This window comes from Diabrotica undecimpunctata, chromosome 1, assembly GCF_040954645.1.
Source record: "Diabrotica undecimpunctata isolate CICGRU chromosome 1, icDiaUnde3, whole genome shotgun sequence".
NCBI lineage: Eukaryota > Metazoa > Arthropoda > Insecta > Coleoptera > Chrysomelidae > Diabrotica > Diabrotica undecimpunctata.
This window is the reverse complement of record NC_092803.1, coordinates 142,123,760-142,135,065: the sequence shown is the minus strand read 5'-3', so window position 1 is coordinate 142,135,065 and position 11,306 is coordinate 142,123,760. Positions and strand designations below refer to the sequence as shown.

The window sequence follows — 11,306 nt, the reverse complement described above, 5'->3', positions numbered from 1 at the left end:
TGAGATAACGACGCAACTGCAAATTTTTTACTGAATTTGAAGATTTTTTTATAATTTTTTCCCTCTAGTGGTAGATAATAAAAAAATATATTCAAATACAAAAAATTACTTCAATAGATTAAAAATTGATTGCAATAGGGCATTTTTGCCAAGACAGACTTTAAGTTTTTTCTTTCAACCGCTATTACTCGAAACTACAAATTAGCATTTGGTATCTTTATAAACCGTCGACTTGTTTAGTGAATTCGATCTCACATAATTAAAGAATAGTCTATTTTTAAAGAAAAACACATTACTAGGTCTTGATAATACTACCGTTAATATATGTTAAAACATTTACCTAAAATAGACTTAAAATGGCTACTAAATTTATACAACAAATTTAAAGAATGTGAACTGATTCCCAATGAGTGGAAAACTCAAATTATTATAGGTATTCCTAAGAACAACAAAATTCAAAATTATAATTTAAGAGCAGAACATTATAGGATTCTGGGATTTTCATAATGTGTAGTAAAACTACTGGAATCAATGATGATTTAAAATAGGCTGGATTGGATCGTCGAAAATCAATAAACCTTTAGCCAATTTCAAGTTAGATTTAGAAAAGGTATGGGAGTTAATGATAATTTAAATTACGTAAATACCTACGTTCAATTGGCTTTCGCACAAAACCAATATGTAAATGCTACTTTCTTAGATATTAAAGCAGCTTTCGATCATGTGAATATTTACATACTATACAGACTTCTTAATAACATTCATATTCCAATAGAGATCAATAACCTTATATTTCAATTCTTAAACAATAGGACTCGATATGTTAAAAATCATTATCACGAAATGCTTAGATTATCGCATACTACACAAGGTCTAATACAGGGCTCACCTTTAAGTGCGATATTATTTAATATTTATTTTAAAAATATATACACAATATTACCTGAAAATTGTGTACTCCTGTCATATGCGGATGATCAAATTATCTTAACAAAAGGTAACCTTTTTAATCATATGGCAAATCAGGTAACTTTATCCTATATGAATTATCAACATGGTTTGATACACATAATCTTAAACTATCTTCGTCAAAATGCGAGACTATGTGGTTTAAAATGAACCGGCCTATTAGTAATCTACCAGATATAAAAATTAATGAATATATAATGCCTAATAGGCTTAATAAAGCCCAAAAGGGCATTAATATAAAACGTGCACTTTGTAGAGTATGGTGGGGATCAGACCCAAGAACACTAAAATTAATATATAATCGCTTGATACAATCACAATTAGATTATGTTGGAATTAATAACTTCTCTTAACCAAATTTTATTAAATTAAACCGAGTAAAATTCCAAGCTTTGAGAACAACACATGGGATGATGCAATCTACTCCCGCTAATGTCATTCTAGCAGAAAGTGCAACTGTCGATCTGCACCATAGATTTGAATTGATTACCACGAAATACATAGCAAAAATTAGCTCAACTTCAACTCACTCATTTTAATAAGCTTCTAGACTTAAAAAATATCATGGTTATCGACAAGGATATTGGAAGGAAAAAAATCCAACATATTTGATTGACGCCCTAACAGCAGTAAAAAGTTTTTACCATCAATGAACACAAGTGACATACCAGCCTGCTACTCAAATGAATACAATATATACACTTATAATAAACCAATCATAAAAACATTATTAAAAAAAATGTTTCTTAAAACCATAAGTATTATAATTTTGTAAATTCGTATTACTATAATTACAAACGAATATTTACAGATGATTTAAAAAAACAAAAAATATCAAAATCTTGAGGAAGTCAAAACGGGCATAGGAATACACATATCTAGTATAAATTATTCCTTTTCTGAAAAAATTTCTTCACTTATTAATATTTGTATAGCTGAAATAATACCTATTCAAAATAGCCTAGTAAAAATAGGCCTAATAACATGTGAGGAAAAAAATTTTGAAACAGCTATAATATTTACGGACTCAAAAAGCGCTATAGACAAAATTAATAACAATATGATAACTGCAACAAAAGACTACAGAGTCTTGGAAGTTAAAAAGAAACTATACTGTTTAAATAAATATGGGAAAGATATTAGATTATGTAGGATTCCTGGACATAATGATATCGAGGGAAATGAAATAGCTGACAAACTGGAAAAGGTTGGGGCTGAATTAAATATTCCTGCTGAAATTAGATTAAGTAACTTGGATATCATGCCTTTACTAAAAAATAAAATATATGTTCCATGCATCAAAATAATTGGTTAAATTCTTTTCAATATAAAGGTAAGTGGTATAACAACATGCAATTTTTTTTCCTAATAAACCATGGTTTGACATAATCCCATACATAGATAGGCGGCATATTACTACCATTATTAGAATGAGGACTGGTCATTGCCTGACAGGAGTACAATTATATAAAATCAACATGCGCGATAACCTATACTGTGAATGTGGACAAATGGAAACATTAGAACATATATTTTGGGAATGCCCAATAAACAAAATAAAAGGTTATGATGTCTATCAGGAACTGATCAAAATTAATATTCAAACCCCAATTACCATACCAATGCTTCTATGCGATATTAACCCTAAAATTATCAAAATTCTTCTCAGATTCCTACAGATCAACCATATAATATTATAACCTTCATAATAACCTATCCAATATTAACATTTAAACCACTTGTAAGAAAACAGAAAAGATAAATAAAATGTAGACATTATATGATGAAATGTCTATATTTACTGAGAATAGGGCATGAGATATATTCTCAGACTCACGACAGTGGCATAAAAATTAACAAAACAAATGTACTGGCTGATTATTCAGTAGAATAAAAGCCAAAAGAAGAAGAAGAAGAAGATGATGATAATTGTTTTTTGAAAACGATTATTGGAGTGGAATTATTCGAAACGTTAAATAACAATAAATTATAAAATGTAATTTTCGTTACAATCAATTGTGCCTTAATCCCATATAAACATAATATTTATATTTTTACAACCTAAAAATTTTACCATTTAAATTGGGAGTTGCCAAATTAAAAAAAAATCCCTAATTGTTTTAGTTCCTTATTCACTGACATAGTCTATAACCTATTAAGGAAGAATTAAAACAAAAATAACATGAAATTTTAAATTTAATATTACATTGCCATATAAACTGCAAAAATCTATACTTATATTTCAATACTTAGAGTTTTACACAGATTCCGAAAGATTTATAATAGTAACAAAAAATTGCAAAAATATACGTTAGTTGAAATTTAGACGTTCACTTGCACTCAAGCTGTTTATTCGCAAGTGGCATCTTTTGACTTAACGAAATTAGTACTTTTTTGTTGTAGTGTTGTCTAACTAATCTAGACAACAGACATATCCAGGGTCACAGGGTATGCTGAAATTAAAAAAAATAGTTTAGTATAATTTGTATGCAGGGTATTTCATTAATAATTGGAAAAATTTTAATTATAGATTCCTGACCCCAAAATATTGAGATTTAACCAAAATCACTTATTGGCGCCACACAAATTTGTTATTTTTCATTTCTACTAAAAGTGCCGTTTTGATTTCGTATGGAGTTATTTCTGGCATTAATTTTGATCCCTGGTTTGTGATTTTGGGCAGGGGCTGATCTTGCCCTTCGTCGGTACTCTTATACATTTCGCGATAAAAGGATTCGACAACCTCAAGGATTTTGGTTTTATCAGCAGTAATGTTTCCATTTTTGATTTTTATTTTGTACATATTTTTCTTGCCTGTATTGTTTGTATTTTGTCTCAAAACTTTTAAACTTTTGTTTTCTTGAATTATTTTAGTTATTTCTCTTGTATTGTTTTCTCTTACGTCTATTCCCTAGTAACACACGACGTCCTCTGGATGTCCATTATACGTCCAGTTTTGGTCCGGACGTCCCTGGATGTTAAACGGACGTACTTGGGACGAAGTGGGACGTACTTTGGGTGGACTAAATATGGACGTTCTCTGGACGTCCGTACTCGGACGTTCCCTGGACGTCCGAACTTGGACGTTTTCTGGACGTCCGACATTTACCAATTATGGGATCAAATAGCAAACATTACAATAGAATAAAAAATTATTTACGTTAATAAAGTAATTAAAAGCGAATGGGTTAAATCATGATTATTTAAAAATTGTATAGTTCCAAAACATGTTTTTGTTTTTAAGTAAAGTGTAAAAATGTTTTCTTTATAGCTAATTCGATACAATTGTTTGGTTATTCTAGTTACCACGATAATATAAGTTTGCTAAAAATAAAAATATAATTTTTATTAACAAGATGAATCTTGAACAAGTGTGGCAAAATGATGATAATGTTATCAATAGTCATTGTCATATCATACCTATTTAAACAAATGACACAGTTTAATTATAATAATAGTATTAATTCTTAATAGAAAAAAGAAAAAAAAATTATTCTATTTAAGCAGTATACACACAGTGCGAATGGTGTGAATAAGCAACTTTTTTCGATGCTTGCTTTGGTTATAGTATATTGTTAAAGATTTGTTACCATTTGCTAGGTTACTTCTCAGTTTGGTTTTTATTTTATTACAAAAAGGTAGTTGTAATTCTTCCTAAAATTGGTTATGTTTAAAAGAAAACGTTTGTATCTAATCGTCATCAACAGAGGATACCTAGTTACGAAAAACGTAGAGGATTTTGTTGAAAATATTAATAACCCCGATATCCCATCCCTAACTGATCATTTTGATGAGAGTTTCAGTTCAAATAGTTCAGGTTACAATACTTTCGATTTAAACTTTTTATCAACATCATGTTAAGTACCTAAAATAATCTAAACGGGTCACGTGGACGATCATTCTGGTGATCCTTTACAAAGCTGCTCTTTTAATGAAACTGAAGAAGGGTCCAAACAAGATTATTACGAGAATTCTGGAGAACCTTATCGAGATGTTTTTAATTGTTCTAATAAATTATGCAACTGGACTTTCTCCTTTAAAATACTAGGTGATTTATTAAAAACTCATAAAGAAGTTCCTGATCTTTCTCATTTACCTTCAGATGCTAGAACCCTTCTTGCTTCACCCATAGAACTTAAATTTAAAGACGTTTTTCCTGGGAAATATTTCTACTTTGGTCTTAAAAAAATACTCTGATCCATATGATTCAAATTTCAAAGGTGTTTTTATCTTCGCAAAAAAAAATGTTATAGAAATTTGTGTAAATTTTGACGGAATCCCACTAAAAAAGAGTTCTAGTAGTCAGTTTTATCTTAGTTTGTGTAATTTGTTTATATATCCAAAAATTGTAGCTTTAATAGGCATTTACCATGGTTATGAGAAACCAAAATTTGCAAATAAATGTTTGATTGATTTTGTATCAGAGGCTGTTTTTTTATTAGATAGTTTAAGCTAAAATAATTAAGCATGAAGTTTGTGCGGTAGTTGGATTACTGTTACATGTTGATTTATATTTTAGAATAATGAGCTTTCCAAAATTGGTGAGGAGACCATAAACGAATTTGTTAGGAGAGTTGTTACAGCTAGAGATATGAGATGAAAGTATTATGTTGGCCGTATATTTTATTTCTACACTGTTATTTTTGTTTTTTAAGTGTCAAAGTGTAATTACTACTCATTTGGTCATTAGGAATAAATAGCAATGGCTGGGTAGGTATTCTTCTAGTTCAGGCGAGATTCATTAAAACTACAGCACTTGAAATTCATGTGTTTAATTTTACGTCTGTGAATAATGATTTATTCACAATAAGCAAATTATAATGAACAAAATCTGAAATTAGTTTGTTCAATTTATGAATGTACATTAATTTTGTTTTCAGATGCTGCTTGGAAAAACTCCAAAACAAGCGATGCCATGGGGAAGGGAATTGAAACGTGATAATGAAATATCTGAAGAGATCTAAAGAGAGGGCAGATGTTGAAATCAAAATATAAATAAAATTTAATTTGCATGTTAATATGATTAATTTTGTAATGGCTAAATTGTGTGGTAAATCAGAATGGAAAGGGATAAGACAAGAATGGGAAGATTGAATGATTCTGTTTTTAGTGAGCCACAGAATTTTCAACGATTTGGCCAATTTCTTTAGCAATATTCACAATCCTTTTTTCTCCTGTCTAGAAAAGTATAGTCAAACACCCTATATCAGCCACAGCCATATTCACTCTTTAACTATTAAAATTTGTGACATTCTAGCATGCTTACGTTGCCTTAATAACAATAAAGGTCTTGGTCCAGAGGGAATATCCTAACTTATTTTTAAGGAATTGTGCATTCTTTTTATGTATCTCTATGGCTTATTTTTAAAAATTATCATTCCATTATAATTCTTTCCGCTATTCCTAAAATTTTCGAGGCTTCACTGAATGATTTTTTGACAGTAAATCTGAAGAACTAGCTTCATAGTGGTCAGCATGGTTTTCTGTCTAGTCGTTCCACTTTTACTAATTTACACTGATTATGTTATAATAGCATATTAAAACATTTATGTCAATTAGATTTATACTGACTTATCTACAAGCATCTTCTGTTCTTGTAAATTGTGTAGACCATATTCTTATTCTGGTATGATCCATTTCTTAAATCTGGATTCTCTTACTAGAAGAGTTACCTTTCAATCTTTATTTTTAAGCTAATTCATAAAATAACCAATCTCCTGAATTGCTTCAGCTAGTTTGTTTTCATAGTAAATACCAAATATATGTAATATTAAATGTAAGTTCATTTAAACACTTACGTTTTATTTCCCAAAATACATTCTTAATATGCACAGGATTACGATAGTTTTAGTACTTTATACAATGGCGTTGATGTCTAATTTACATCCTCAGCGCTAAAATAGACGTCCGAGAGACATCACAAAAGTCCGTCAAGTAAGTCCACCGAATGTATTATGGACGTTCGATTAAGTTCCACTTAATGTCACTGTACGTCCAAGTTACTTCCGCTAGGGACGTTAAATGGATGTCCATAGGACATCTGGCACAGAGACATTCGGACCAATACAGGACGTTAAAAGGACGTCCTTGGGACCAAAGCGGACGTTCCAAGCGGACCAAGCGGACACTATTATCCATATTAATTGTCATAGTAATTGTTTATTTTAACCGACTCACTAAAAATTGTACAATGGGAATTCACTCTATAAAATATTGTGGTTACCATAACTCCTAAATAAAATCAAACAAATATGTCATTTATTTAGATATGCTAAAAAAATTTAAATATTTATTCTTATAGTTGTAAGTATTAAAATATTCACTTTGTTTACATATAATAATTAATGATTCTAATAAATTTACAGTTTTCTCCTGAAGAAGTCACAAAATCGTGACGAAATATTGAGACTGAACAAATAGAGTTTTATTTCCTGACCGATTGCTGATACTATAAATCAATATTTAAAACAGTACGGTCGAAAAATAATTTGAAATATATATATATATATATATATATATATATATATATATATACGCTTATGGATCTATATATTATAACTATATTGTTTTTTGATATACTCACTCATAACGCCAACGATCGCATATTTCCTTGCAAGTACATGACAATGTGTCCTGCACAAGGAGTATTGTTAGTACAAGGCTCACCAATATTATGGTTCTGTAAGACATAGTTTTGTGTATACTCAGAACTGAATAAACACTATTGCAAAGGTTTGTATTTATAGTTTGACACTAATATTAATAGTCTATTGTTGTTGCTCTTATCACCATACTTATTTAATAGGTTTTTTAATCAGTTATGTTAAAAACTAATTTCGAAATATAGTAAAGGATTGTTTAGTGGAAAAACTTTAGTCATTTTTTAGTTTCATTAATAACATTTACACGATTTCCTAGCAAATTTAATTTTTTGTGCTTATGAAAATTTTAAAATAGCAGAATGTTCAGATCTTCAGTAGAACAGAGTACAAAAAAAAACTAGCTATGTAAATAAAATCAGTTCGAAAAATCCTCTTACAATTCTGCTAAGAACAAAAAATGTATTTTTTAAACATCTCATTTATTTACATTTCTCTGTTCTCTGTTTGCCTAGGGCCTCATCTTCGATTGGAATCTCTCAAGGATGTCCATATTGGATCTCGACTCAGATCCCTACAGTAGTTACATATATTACATGGCTCCATATTGACTTGGCTTGTATACTATAATTTTATTGTACTAATTCAGTTGGGATCTTTTTCCTATTAGCCAGTACATTTTACTGTGTTTCAGACCCTTTTTTTTCTTTTTGTAAATATGTGTTTCTTCCACATTAATCTGTGGTCCAATGCATACCCAGGTATTTTACATTATCCTTTTGTTGTAGTACTTGATTACTTAATGAGGCGGTTGGACATGTAGTTTTTCGATTAGTGAACGTTATATATGTATTAACTTGCTTTCATTTACTTTAATTCGCCATGTTTGTAACCAAGTCTTTATTTTATGGAGATTACTGTGTGATGATGTTTTGACTTGTAGGAAGATCTGCTTAGGTTCTCTAGCTTTAATTAAATATAAGTTAGTGCACTGATTCTTTACTTTCACAAGGAAATGGCAGTCGGAAAGTTACTACTGGAGAATTAGAAAATAGTTAAGAGAAAAGAAAGACATAACCAAAAGCCTGCGAAACATTCAAAAGGGCTGCAGAACAGCCTTCTGTTTCTTCGATTCTAAGGCTTTGTTATTCTTTCCTTTAGGCTTCTCTTTATTTTTTATTAGATGTTCTCTGATATTGTTAAAAGTTTCACATATATTCTGATTCATCTGGATCATATGTTTCCTCCATGTTACTTAGCTGTTCTGAAAGAATCCGTGCGACTGTCTCTTTTGTTTCCTTATCTTTTAGTCTTCTCATATCACATTTTTTGTTACTATTCTTTTTTTCGATATATTTTTATTAGTGTTTTCTCATCTGCTCCCCAACTTTCCTCATAAGCTAGTGATGTAAGGAGATTCATTCAGAATGTGTAGTCTCCAGGAAAGTTTTTTGTCGAAAATAATGCCCAGAAGCTTTATTTGGTATATAACTTGGAGAAAATTTCCATTCAGAGTAATGGTTGGAGATTGCGTGTTTTATCTTCTGGTAAAATGAATAACTTTGGATTTGGATAGGGAGAAGTTACGACCGGATTGACTGGCCTAGTTGTTTATTTTACTTAGCGTGTTTGTTAGTAAAGTATTTGTGCTGGATGTGACCTTTCCATAACAGAATAAGATTATGTCATCATCATATATTTCGTATGGTACAGGGTTGTTTATGAATAAACTAAAATCGTTAATACTAAGGAGAAATAGTGTGCTGCTTAGGACAGACCCTTGTGGGACACCGTTTGTGGTTGTGTGTTGTGAGGAAGTTTAGCCACTAGTAATTACTTTAAAGGATCGCTCTGTGAAAAAAAAAATTTTGTAAACGAATATATATTACCGGATAGCTTGTTTTGTTTTAGTTTGTTTAGTATCACAGAAATCGGTCTAGAGTCAAAAGCTCTTTTGATGTCAAGGGAGATTGCAATGACTTTATTTTTAGATAGCGCAGTCGCAATTGTTGATTGCAGAACTACAAGATTAGCCATAGTGCATCGATTTGGTCTGAAGCCTGATTGAAATTGGTTGAAAATGTTATTGGAAGTGATGGGAATTTTTGGGAAGACCAAGTGTTATTGAACAGTTGGAATATTTTCTCGTATGTATTTTGGTGAAGGTTTTTAAAAAAGATAGAGGGAATATCGCCAGGGCCTGCAGCTCAACTTTTTGTCGAAAAAATGGCATCATTTAGTTTTTGAGAAGCATCAATTTCGTTATGTAGATTAGTAGGATTATTTGATTTATTGAGAAAGTGTTAAGAAAAGCATATCACTGATTTGTTCGTCATCTCTAATTATTTTGTCCTGAATAGTGAGAGCTGGAATTTTGTATGATGTGTAATGTCCTTTCACTCACTTTATTTTTAACCATACTTAAGTCGGTGGGGTATCTTTGGTAATAGAGCTGGTAAAATGATTCCATGAATTTTGTTTATTTGTTTTTTATTATGCGTTTTGTTTTTGCTCTGAGCCTTTTTAAATTTATTAAGTCAGCTAGAGTGCGAGATTTTAGGAATTTGTTTAAAGCTCTTTTGATTTCTTGAATTGCTGTTTTGCATGAGTCATTCTACCAGGGAACGTGTTTCTTTATTGGGTTAATTTTTGTATTTGCCGATACACTCCTCTGCAAAAGCAACTGTGCAATGGTTTAGTTGTTTTATGTCTTCGTCTATGTTATTTTGATATTTAAGTACATCTGTGCATCCTTTTACAGTTAGTTTGAAGAGTTACCAATTAGCATCTGAGATTTTCCATCTCCTTTTTGTATATTCCGATTTGACTGAATTGTTAGTAATGATAATGGGAAAATGATTGCTATCGAATAAGCTGTCTAGAGTATGCCAAGTTAGTAACGGGTATATTTTGGGATCACATAAGTTTAAGTCTATTAATGACTGACTGAATAGGAAAGTATGTACTATTTCCCGTATTTAATAAGTTAATATCAGTATTGTTAATGACATTTTCGATTATTTTATCTCTACCATATATATTTTTGGAGCCCCACGTAGTGTTGTGTGGATTAAAATCTCTAACCATAATAATTGGGCCAGAAATTTGAGATTTTAGGTTTTCTAATTCAGTGCTTGTCAATGTATAATTAGGAGGAATATATAAGCTACATATTATGATTTGTTCTGGACACCACGCTGTTATAGCAACAGCTTCTAATGAAGTGTTTAGGTGAAGTTTACGGTAAAAAATTTCAGTTGATACGAAAATTGATGTTCCTCCGCTAGCGCGTCGGTGTGTAGTTCTGATATGGTGATAACTAACAAAGTTTTTTAGATGGGGGTTGTGTGTCTCTGTAAAGTTTGTTTCTTGTAAACAAATAAAGTCAGGATTGGTTTTGAAAATAATTTGTTGTATGCGTGCCAGGCGAGGATAGAATCCATCGCAGTTCCATTGAATAATTATGAATTTGTTAATAAGAGGATTTTTGGAATGTCTGTGAGTTTTGATATGTGTCAGAGATGTAATCATCATCAGTTGTTTTGTGTGAGAAGTCAAGATTGGGTAATTTTGTAGAATCACCCATTAAGAGTTTGGTTTTGTCCTTAAATGTTTTTATAAGACGAGTTAGTCTATTTTTGGTTGATTTCTCAATTATGTTATCGGCTGGGATTATGAATATTTGTGTTTAAGTTGTTTCTTGCTTGGTGGTTTAGAAAACCCGGCATAAGTATTAGT

The 11,306-nt window shown here is 30.7% G+C and overlaps 1 long non-coding RNA gene across 1 annotated transcript; it reads right to left on the bottom strand.

The window, feature by feature from the left end:
* Nucleotides 1-3,147: 3,147 nt before the first annotated feature.
* LOC140432320 (uncharacterized) lies at nucleotides 3,148-7,707 on the bottom strand. Its single transcript, XR_011949792.1, has 2 exons — nucleotides 7,553-7,707; nucleotides 3,148-3,422 (listed from the first exon to the last, which is right to left on the bottom strand). It is a non-coding gene; the product is annotated as an uncharacterized lncRNA (long non-coding RNA).
* Between the last annotated feature and the right edge of the window lie 3,599 nt (nucleotides 7,708-11,306).